A 12,154-nucleotide genomic window follows, 5' to 3' on the forward strand; every position below is an offset into this window, starting at 1 on the left:
GTGTTTTTACGACAGGGAACTTCCACTGATAATTTATAATGATACTGCTTGTAGCAGAAAAGACATTTATGTGGAATAAGGCAATAATTAAAATAAAAAAAAACACTGGGAAATGTATTGTTCATCATGTCTAAGCTATGCCTCCTTTGACTGCAGCAGTGATTTCTGAAAATTTAATGTTTTTTTTAAAACAAGCTTCCAAGTTGCAGATAAGCAAAATAAAAGTTGCGAACTTAATACCCCAAATCTGGGGAAACCACCAACTATATGTCAAAACAAATTCATGTGGTTTAAATCGTGTACAAACTACCCTGTATCTTGAAATAGCCTCACTTTCTCCATTCCATCATTTTGCAGAATTATTTTTTCAGCAAAAAATGTGTTTTGTTTCTATTTCATTAAATTAATTGGTTTCGATTAATTAATTAACTGCTATATAGCTAATTAATCTAAATGAGCCAACTTTTCACTAGCAAAAATTTTACTCAACAGTTCACTATAGTTGCTGACTCCTTTTTTTTTTGTTGCTAAGGCTAATTTTATAGCTCACATTTTATGTATCCTAAATTTAAAAAAAAATCTATAAAAGTATTTGAAAAGTAAGTAATTTTTAAAAAGAGTAGCCTAATTATTACAGAAATAATATAAGTGCGAACTGAATGTAATATGTTCAGACACCTAATTGCATGTCATTTACAATTAAATGAAAAAAATTATAATTTATATGAAATGCAATTATTTGAAATTACTTACTTGATTAGGATTTAAGTACATCTTTACATATAACATAATTACTTATTGACATTACTGCCATATGTACTGAATAGCAATTATGATTGGCTAATTAAAATATTATTTAATGTCATTTCCATTAAAACTTGTATGTCATGTATTTAAATATATTTGTAATTAGCCTACACATTAGTAATGATGAAGTTGCAATATATATAACCTATATTAACTTTTAATGTAATATCAAATAACACACTACACGTACTACTTTGCATGTGCTTTAGATGGTCAACACATAAAAATAAGTGTACTTTAAAGCATGAGAGAAGATACAAAGGGGTCATTTACACAAAACCGTTTTCGATACCGAAACGGTACCATTATCGTCTCCGTGTAAAAAAAAGCTAATTTGTGAAAACGGTGATGTAGGTTAATGCACATGCGTTCGTGTTCAGTCTATGGGCGCATAGTGTTTCTTAGACATCGACAACTACTGGCCTGGATGCATAATACAGCCTCTTTTTGTCATTTTCGCGGATCCATGTGAACGGGATCATTTGACAATGTTATCGTCTGTACACGAAAAACACAGAGGAGAAACGTTTCCATTTTTAGTACATCGTTGTTGTGTAACCGTAAAAGCCTATAACTTTTAATTTGACATTATTACAAAGGGCACTTTTTAAAAGTGTAAGTGTTTTAAGAATCATAGACATGAATGTGTAGGCCTAACTCTCTTTAATTACACTTAAGTAGCCTTTTATTGAATTAATATTATAAGTATTTAATATTATAAAAAAAATTGCTTTTAAAATACGTTTACTTTAAAGCTGCAGTCCGTATCTTTTCCTCTTTGTCGCCATCTCTGTTTGAAATCTGTAACTGCATGATTCGCGGAATTATCATCTTTACGTGGGTTGTAAATCGGCATGAAACAGCGCGGATGAACACAGTGTTTTGAGGCGAGTGGTGCTGTCAGTCACCGCGCTGTGTGGATACTGTCATACAGAATCACAGATTCACTTTTTGAAAGTTTGACCAACATAAGAATTTTCATAAGAAAATGTCTTCTGAACAAGTAAGTAAAATCCATTTTTGTTCTGACCAACTAAGGGGGAAAAAGCATTCGACATGATAAGCTTCATTAGATTTAATCAACGCGATTTACAGCAACCGTGCAAATTATAGCCTACTTTGTTCTCAAATTGTTCATGTTAACAACATCAGCATTGCGTGACTAATGTTAAATTTAATGTGTTTTATGGTTACCTGTGTAGTTCAGAATTCATATTCTCCATAATAGCAAAACGAGAAAGGCACAACAAAGGAAACTCCATAACTGTGTGAATTAAGAAAACGTACTGTTACACGATTGAACTATTGAAATGTCTTACTTGTTCAGCAGAAAAAGGCCGTCTCTTCTTCCGTTTTGAACCCCTTCAAAACACGGAGTTCACGCACTTTTCAAAAGCCCCACCGATGTTTAAATCCTTGTGTTCGCATGAGACGGTTTCTTTCTCTTTCTCTAGCCACCTTAAATCCGAAGTACAAAGTCTTTTGGGTTTTATAACTGCTGAATCTCCAGTTGACACTGATGATTGTTGTTTGGATCTTTCTGGATGCCATAAGTTTAATCATGTAAAGTGCTGCGAGAAAAGCCCATCTCTACATCTCGTCACGCGCAGTATAGCCGGCTAGCCGAAACTCCTTTATGTGTACGGGTGTGACGTAATGACGCAAAGACATGCTCGAATTTCCCGCGGAAACCATTATTTATTATCATTATTAAAAGCTAACCGTTTTGAAACTAGCTATGGCAAGCAGATAGTTTTGACCACTGGCAGAATAAGTTTTTTTTAATATAATTATTTTGGATTATTTTTAACTTAAAGTTACGGACTGGAGCTTTAAGGATACATTGAAGTACACTGAAAAGTACGCTATACAATTAAGCATAAACCACAGCTCACCACAAACATATATTGGGTACATTTGGCACAGTTTTTAGAAAATAGATGAATATAAATAAGACACAGTGGCCTGGTTTCATTTAGTTTTTATAAACATACCTTCGAAAAAACATTACTAGCGTCTTGAGACAAAACAATGGCACTGACATAATTTAAGTTATACGGGCAGTTGAATGTTTGAATCTGATTGGTTTACGAACATTATAAGGTGTGTATTTTCAGGGAAACACACGGCTAAAGTAGTTCCAGGCGGGTCTCGACCCCATTACAGTTCCATATCACTTCGCCAAATGATTTCATTTATTTCAAAGGTCACAGCCTACAACAACAAAAGAACCAAAACCCACAACGACAATGACCAAGCAAGTAAATATAGTAAACAATAGGATAAAAACAGCAAATTATTTCCATGTTTTTGCCACAAAATTACGTTTTATTATGTACGGACACACACTCTCACAGAAACATCTTGTCAGCGCTGCCCTGACAATTTCATCAGTAAAACAGTTTAACAACTTAAAAGCAACAAGACATTTCAGCCCGTTCTCATCCCAAGGCGTCATATACTGACGCTTTTGACATTTCGTCTACATCCAACGCACATGGCACCCTTTAGCGTCAATATCAGACGCAGATATATATGGGGCAGAAGGCGCCTCCTAGCGGTCTAACCCTAACCCTACCCCAGACCTAAACCTACCCATATCTATCTGCGTCTCATATTGACACTAAAGGGTGCCATGTGCGTTGGATGTAGACGAAATGTCAAAATATGTCAAATATGACGCCCTAGGATGAGAATGCGTTGGACATTTCTCATAGCGATGTAATAACGGCTCTGTTTTTGGAGCAGATAAACTTCTAACTACCAACTAACAGTTTCGCTATTAGTAGAGAAACTGATGCTGCTGAACACTGTTGAGAGAGACATAGACTGAGATAATTCATACACGCTTGATAACTCTCTCGATCTCTCTCTCTCTCTAATAACTGCATTAGCCTCCGTTACTAGCTCTAAAATGACGTTTTGGAAATAGCACCGGAGGCTTGGGATTAGATGCGTAAGAAATTAGTCATACACACACGACTGTTTTAAGGATAAAAACCTGACAAATGTCTTGAAATACATCATCTGAACAATGTTTTGAGGTGTGATAATCGGAATAAGCGGAACAATTGACTTCGGGTCGTTGAATTATAGAAAAATAATGCGCACCCGAGGCGTAGGGTGTGCATTATTTTTCAATAATTCAATGGCCCATCGTCAATTATTCCATACTGTATTCCAGTTCAGTTAAAACAGCTCAATAATGCATTTTAGTCTGGGACTAGGCTTGAGACTTGTCTGTGAAACCGGGGGATTGTGTTATAAAATATGACATGTTTTGTTTACTAAATTTAACAGCTGCATGTAGTCATGAGCCAAAGAAAGAATTGTTTTCATGTTGGAAATTTTCTGCTGAAATAAACAAGCACAATGCTTATATCAGCAATAAGAACATGAAAGTGAGAGGACTGTTTTGTCATCACTCAACATCTGACTGCAGTCTCAATAAGCTTTGCTTGTGTGGTCCAGCTTCAAGGGCTTCGAGTCCCAACACACATAAACAGCAGGCAGATGTAGGACGACTGACTGTTTACCAAGCTCTCAATTCTCTAAACAACAGATCAAATGACACTGAACTCTGGCAATCAAACAGAGAATCTGCCTCATTCCCCAACGGCTAAATATTTTTTAAAAAGTCCCATTTGTCAGTGCCTGGGACAGACATAACATGCACATTTTGTAACCTAGTTCCTCTTTAATGTCTATTTGTGTCATTTTACCCGTCTTTGCAGTCAAATGCTTGCTTTTTTTGGTGTTTATCATGACAAGATCTAAAAACATCATTAATAACACAATCTGGGAAGTGGGATCAGCCATGTTTGTTTGCTTCAGCATGTACTGAAACACTTCAAATTAGGTCAAGTAAGGAAGGAGCATGTGGGAACTCTTTCAGGGGTCAGACCTTCATTCTGAGTGGGAGTTTATTGTTATACTACATTCTCCAATGGTTTTGTGAGGTGTGATATTCAATAAGTTACTCATGTTACACTTAGTGGGAGAAAACCAATGCAGCTGATGCCTCTGGGCTCACCTTAATGATGGTGGACTCGTCGTCATGGCAAGCACGGCTGTAATTTCCTAATAAAATTAAGTAGGGGGATTTTTGTGGACCGGCGGAAACGAACATGAAATCAGTTCTGAAGAATAAGTGCTCACTTGGAGGACAGACGGTGGTGGTTCAATCAACACTTTTCCTCATCAGTAGGATGACATGAAAATAAAAGCTGCCCCTTTCCTCCATCTGAACAGAGGTTGGGCTATTTTGCACATTTTCAGAAATCAAATCAAAATGTCTGTTAAAATGACATTATAAAATAAGCAAAGTAAATCAGAGTCAGCAGACCGATCTCATCCGTGACTTCAGTCTGGTTATAGTATCAGGAAAAACAAACAGCTTGTTCTACCTGCCCCGGACTGAACTGCAGTGCTGAGGTGCTACTAAAACAAGCAAATCTGCCGTGATTTCTGAATATCTCTTTGTGCAACATGGAGAAATAACAGGACGTCCAATTCCTGAGTTTGCATAAAGCAGAAACTGATGACACGGTGTCATTTTCAATAGACTATATTCAAAACCACATAAAACAGGCGTTCCTTTTTTCTCCTACCTTTTTTGGCAGTAGAAGCCCATATGAACTAAATTAATAATTTGATATACATCTTATTTATATGTTCTAGCATTTCCAACATGTCTAAAAAATATAATAAACGTAATGATTACAAGATTTGTGTAAAATGTTATGGTATTTTGTCAATTGATTGGATCCTTTTTATTTCATGTTTTATATTGAATATAATCATGACTAAAGCACCCAGTCTGCAGTGTCACATGAATCCTTCAGAAATCATTCTAATATACTGATTTGGTGCTCAGGAAACATTTATTAGGTGTTCAAGCACGAAGTGCTGAAAACCTATTGTAATTGCTATTTGAAAAAAAAAAAAAACCTAAAACGCATCGTGCAGCCCAAACCGTAAGGCCTAGAGACTTGAAACCTGACCAGGTGCTAGGGCCTCAGTTTGGGGAGAACCTATCATATTATGACCCCGATTGGCCCATAGGTGGCGCTACAGCAACCAAAAGTACTAAATTGCTCATAACTCCTCGACCGTTTGACTTGGAATCAAGCTTTTTGCACCACTGTGTTCCTTGGCTCAAGACGGACAAGATGTATATCTCGGATTCTCGATTTGAGCAAAAAAAAAATTGTTATGGCCAATTTTGTCCAAAACCTACTTTTGCGAACTAGTCCCTGGTTTTTTCCCTGATCGGAACCAGACCGGTCTAGGACAATTCTATGGACTCTCTAGATCAATAATTATCAAAAAAAGTTTAACTTTGCCCTTTGGTTCACTGTAACAGGGTCATTTAGAAAAGGGGGCGTGTCAAAATACACTCAAAAGCCTATAAATCATAAATAAAAACTCAGAACTTCACAAAAATTGATGAGCACGTGTCATAACATGGTGAAGAAGCATGCAGAGTTTCATGGAGATCGGACCATAGGTGGCGCTATAACTGTCAAAAAGGTCCCCTATTATTAGGTGTTCAAGCACGAAGTGCTGAAAACCTATTGTAATTGCTATTTGAAAAAAAAAAAAAAAAACTAAAACGCATCGTGCAGCCCAAACCGTAAGGCCTAGAGACTTGAAACCTGACCAGGTGCTAGGGCCTCAGTTTGGGGAGAACCTATCATATTATGACCCCGATTGGCCCATAGGTGGCGCTACAGCAACCAAAAGTACTAAATTGCTCATAACTCCTCGACCGTTTGACTTGGAATCAAGCTTTTTGCACCACTGTGTTCCTTGGCTCAAGACGGACAAGATGTATATCTCGGATTCTCGATTTGAGCAAAAAAAAAATTGTTATGGCCAATTTTGTCCAAAACCTACTTTTGCGAACTAGTCCCTGGTTTTTTCCCTGATCGGAACCAGACCAGTCTAGGACAATTCTATGGACTCTCTAGATCAATAATTATCAAAAAAAAGTTTAACTTTGCCCTTTGGTTCACTGTAACAGGGTCATTTAGAAAAGGGGGCGTGTCAAAATACACTCAAAAGCCTATAAATCATAAATAAAAACTCAGAACTTCACAAAAATTGATGAGCACGTGTCATAACATGGTGAAGAAGCATGCAGAGTTTCATGGAGATCGGACCATAGGTGGCGCTATAACTGTTAAAAAGCTTTAAAACCATACATTTCCTATGGTAAATTGTCTGTATTGGCTGTAAATGGTGTTTTCCATCTATTATGTCAGTGGTTAAATGTATGCTAAATAAAACTTAATGTCTTAAATGCTTATGTGCTTAACGGCCTTAAAGGCCTTAACTGCTTGAACACCGCTAAATGCTGCTTGTTATTATTATTATTATTATTATCCATGTTGAAAATGATTGTTCTGAACCATTTTTTCATTCTTTCATAAATAGAAAGTTTGAATGAGCATTTATTTGGAATATACATCTTTTGTAACAATGTAAATGTCTTTACTGTCACTTTGACTAATTTAATGCATTCTTGCTAAATAAAAAGTATTAATCTTATTAACCCTAAACTATTGAGCGCTAGTGTATTTCTTAAATATATTTAGTTATACATTTAGACACACTCTAAGAAAAGTTATAAACATAGGGCACAACGTACTGTTAATATGAAGGAATTTTCTGTACTAAATTCTTTTTTAAATAACGATTCACAATTTTATCACGATTCTTTTTCATTTTGGTTTTACTACACTGAACAAAATTATAAACGCAACACCCCCATTTTTCATGAGCTGAACTCAAAGATCTAAGACTTTTTTTATGTGTACACAAAAGGCCTATTTCTTTCAAATATTGTTCATAAATCTGTTAGTGAGCACTTCTCCTTTGCCGAGATAATCCATCCTCACAGGTGTGGCATATCAAGATGCTGATTAGACAGCATGATTATTGCACAGGTGTGCCTTAGGCTGGCCACAAAAATAAGGCCACTCTAAAATGTGCAGTTTTACTGTATTGGGGGGTCCGGGGGGGTCCGAAAACCAGTCAGCATCAGGTGTGACCACCATTTGCCTCAAGAGTTGATCAGGTTGTTGATTGTGGCCTGTGGAATATTGGTCCACTCCTCTTCAATGGCTGTGCAAAGTTGCTGGATATTGGCAGGACCTGGAACACGCTGTCATATCCGCCTATCCAGAGCATCCCAAACATGCTCAATGGGTGACATGTCCGGTGAGTATGCTGGCCATGCAAGAACTGGGATGTTTTCAGCTTCCAGGAATTGTGTACAGATCCTTGCAACATGGGGCCGTGCATTATCATGCTGCAACATGAGGTGATGGTCGTGGATGAATGGCACAACAAGTCTTAGATCTTTTAGTTCAGCTCATGAAAAATGGGGGCAAAAACAAAAGTGTTGCGTTTATAATTTTGTTCAGTGTTTTTTACAAGTGACTGAGCATTACAGCCAAACTAATGTCCTTATTTAAAAAAACAAGCCTTACAAGGTAACAAAATATAAAAATAAAAAAGAATGGCAGACATTTAGCCCAAAGAGGTGAAGATAAAAATATTTGTCATTATTTTCTTTGTTATTAAAAGATAACAAAGATACACATTACATATACACAACATATAATATACCAATATATTTTTTTAGCTACAGTAGGTGTATTTAACAGAAGCATCCAAGAAAGAAATTAAATAAACAAATATAAAAATAAAACACTGCATAGACTAAATTATACATTGATACTTATTAAAGCTACTAATAAAGTTCTCAGAGCAGTGAGGGATTTTCTCTTTGTTTTTTGTTGTTTTAGGAACAATATTAGAGTGAGTAAATAAGGACAGAATTAAAAATTTTGGGTGAACTATTAGCCTGGGAAAACCTAGACAACTTCCGGCAAATTTAGGTTTGCTCTGAAAGTTAGTCTGGCAAAGAGCTCATTCAAGCCCATTTCCAATCCATCGAAATCGAGGCACCAATCAGAAACGTTGGGGCGGGCTTTGCATGATGACGACAGCGCTGGGATTTTGAAGCAGATTTTGTAGCCTACATTACAAAGATGGATGCCGCCGTCGAACATCACTCGTTCGAATCAGCTATCGCGTCTGTTTTAAGCGATTTGAACGTTTCCTTTTAGTTAAAAACCGAGCAAAGAACAACACTCGGAGATGATTCTCCACCGCTCTGCATACGTCATCTCCTTCATCGCTCTGATTGGTTTTAGGTCTATCCGCGACGTCCGTTGGTGATGCCCCTCCGGAAATGATTTGTCTATGACGCTTTGCCAGACCATAACTCAGTTACAACTAAGAAAGGTCTGGTTTTAACCAGGCTAGTGAACTATCCCTTTAAGAACAAACGGCAGCATGTTTACTACTACACGGGTCGGACACGAACACGGACACAGGCATGAACACGGACACAGGCACCAACGCAACAAAAAACGTGAATTTGACTTGGTAACATGACACTCACCAACAGACAAACAAACAAAACTAGACAAGATACAATGTAAACATGAGGGCTATTTATACACCAAGACTAATGACTAACAAGAAACACCCGTGAACAATTAATACAGTCAAACAATAAGAATATGACACATAAGACTAGGGAAGCACAAGACATAATTACATGATGGCAAGGGAAACACAAGACAAACAGGAAACATGACTATGAGAATTTCAAAATAATAGACATGAAACATCAACATGAAAAAAAACCTATTTTCAATTTTAATATATTCATATAATGTAAAAATCTAATTTATTCCTGTGGCGGCTTATGGACACCGTCACGGATACCGACATGGAAACCAGCACTGGCACGGACAACGACACCGACACAGACACGGACACACCGATACGACGCGCCAAAAAACGTATATTTGACTTGGTTACATGAGACTCTCACAAACACCACCACGGATACCGGCATGGACACTAGCACAGACAATCACGGACACCGGCGCAGACACACTGACACCGGCATGGACACGAACACAACAGCATGGACACACCAGCACGGACACCGGCACTGACACCGGCATGGACACGAACACAACAGCATGGACACACCAGCACGGACACCGGCACTGACACCGGCATGGACACGAACACAACAGCATGGACACACCAGCACGGACACCGGCACTGACACGAACACAACAGCATGGACACACCAGCACGGACACCGGCACTGACACGAACACAACAGCATGGACACACCAGCACGGACACCGGTGTGGATACCGGCATGAACACCGGCACAGGCACGGACACCAGCATGGATCCCGGCATGGACACCGACATAGAGACGGACACCAGCACTAGCACGGACACACCAGCATGGACACAACACTGGCACGGATGCCGGGATGGACACCGGCACGGACACACTGGCAAGGACACACCCGCACGGACATGAACACCGGCATGGACACACTGGCAAGGACACACCCGCACGGACACGAACACCGGCATGGACACACCGCCACGGACAAGGACACCGGCATGGACACACCGGCACGGACACACCAACACGACGCGCCAAAATTTTTTAATTTGACTTGGTAACATGAGACTCTCACGAACACCGGCATGGACACCGGTACCGGCACAGACACACTGACACTGGCACGGACACCAGCACGGAGATGGACACCGGCACGGCGCGGCACCGGCATGGACACACCGACACCGGTACGGACACTGTGAATGTACGCTGCATTGTACAGTATGTTAGGACGGAGGTGCCAGAACTGCAACTGATAGAATACACTGTAAAGCACGATACTACTATATTTTTTCAAAAGCAGATCATGGAGACATTTTAATCGTCCAAGTCGTGATATCATACACCCCTACTTACAAGTACAAACAACTAAGTTTCCTCCAGTACCTCAGTGGTTCTCAAACCTGTCCTGGAGGACCACCAACACTGCACGTTTTCTTTGTCTCCCTAATCAAACACACCTGATTCAACTCATCAGCTCATTAACCCATGTGATAATGAGCTGATGAGTTGAATCAGGTGTGTTTGATTAGGGAGACAAAGAAAACGTGCAGTGTTGGTGGTCCTCCAGGACAGGTTTGAGAACCACTGCGTATAGATGATCTTTAGGAATAGAAAAACTGAAGACCAGTTTGGAAACAATTTCTTAAGGTATTTTGTAAACAACCATTCGAACAATCATGGCAAATGTTTCGTGAGGACAATATGCCATCTTTGTTCTACCTCCCAGAAGTTTGGAGGGCGTCTCGAGTGTCCTGTTGTAGCCCCAACTTGTCTTCGTTTGTATTAAAAGCTATCAACACTTTCTAATTTCAGCATTTAAGAGAAGACCAAGAGTGAAAATCCTACCCATTCCCTCTTGTTTACCTAAGTGCAACAGCTTAGCGATGTGAGACAACAGCTGCAGGTCACATGTGTCATTTCTCTCAGTGTGCCACCACTAATGCAGTGTGCTGAGGATATGTTACAGGTGCTGAGCTCTGCGACACATGGCAGATGAGATGAAACAAGTAGCAGCGGCCTTAAGCTTCCATGAAAGAGAGACTGCGGCGAGAGAGATTCATGCCACTTCGTCAAAGCAATTACACCACTTCAAACTATTTACACCACTTTTTGGTCTGAGGTCCAAGACCACCAACTATTTAAGTCATTTAACTGCCTAAAAACCAAATGAGAGGCACAGTTGTGTGGGAGGAAAAAAAGAAAAAGATTTTTTGCTGAACATGTTGCATTGTTTCCAATTCTGATATAAATACTGTAAAATATTTCAGGGAAAAAAAATTACCAATTAACATTCAACATTTAACTACCCCACATGCTCTTGACAACAATTTTCTTACCATGTATGAATAAAATTCACATTATTTTTTGTTATGTGGCAGAAGGATGAACCCAATAGCTGACCACAAATAATACAAACAGGGGTTTATTGATGACAAAAACAGAAAACAAAAACCCACGAGGGGGCAAAACAGGACAGATGGGGCAGTACAACTAGACTAAGACAGGAAATAAACTAGGACTTGATACTGACAAGATGAAGAAAACAAACAGCTACATAAACTCACAATTCTTAATACAATATTCAGACAAAGTACTCACAGGACTCTCACAAAGAATAACACGCACAGGTTGACAATGTACCGACACAGGACAGCAAACACAAGGGGATAAAATAGGGAGACACTAATGACAAAGACAGGTGAAGCAGACTAGACAAGGACAGGTGAAACTGACTAGACAATAATGACGAGACGAGGATAACAAGGGGGCGGGGTAACGTAACGAGACAACACAAGCACATGGCTGAAAACACAAGACCATGTCCTTGCA

The sequence above is a fragment of the Rhinichthys klamathensis genome, unplaced genomic scaffold (genome assembly GCF_029890125.1).
Source record: "Rhinichthys klamathensis goyatoka isolate OS25496 unplaced genomic scaffold, OSU_Roscu_1.1 h1tg000487l_1, whole genome shotgun sequence".
Taxonomy (NCBI): domain Eukaryota; kingdom Metazoa; phylum Chordata; class Actinopteri; order Cypriniformes; family Leuciscidae; genus Rhinichthys; species Rhinichthys klamathensis.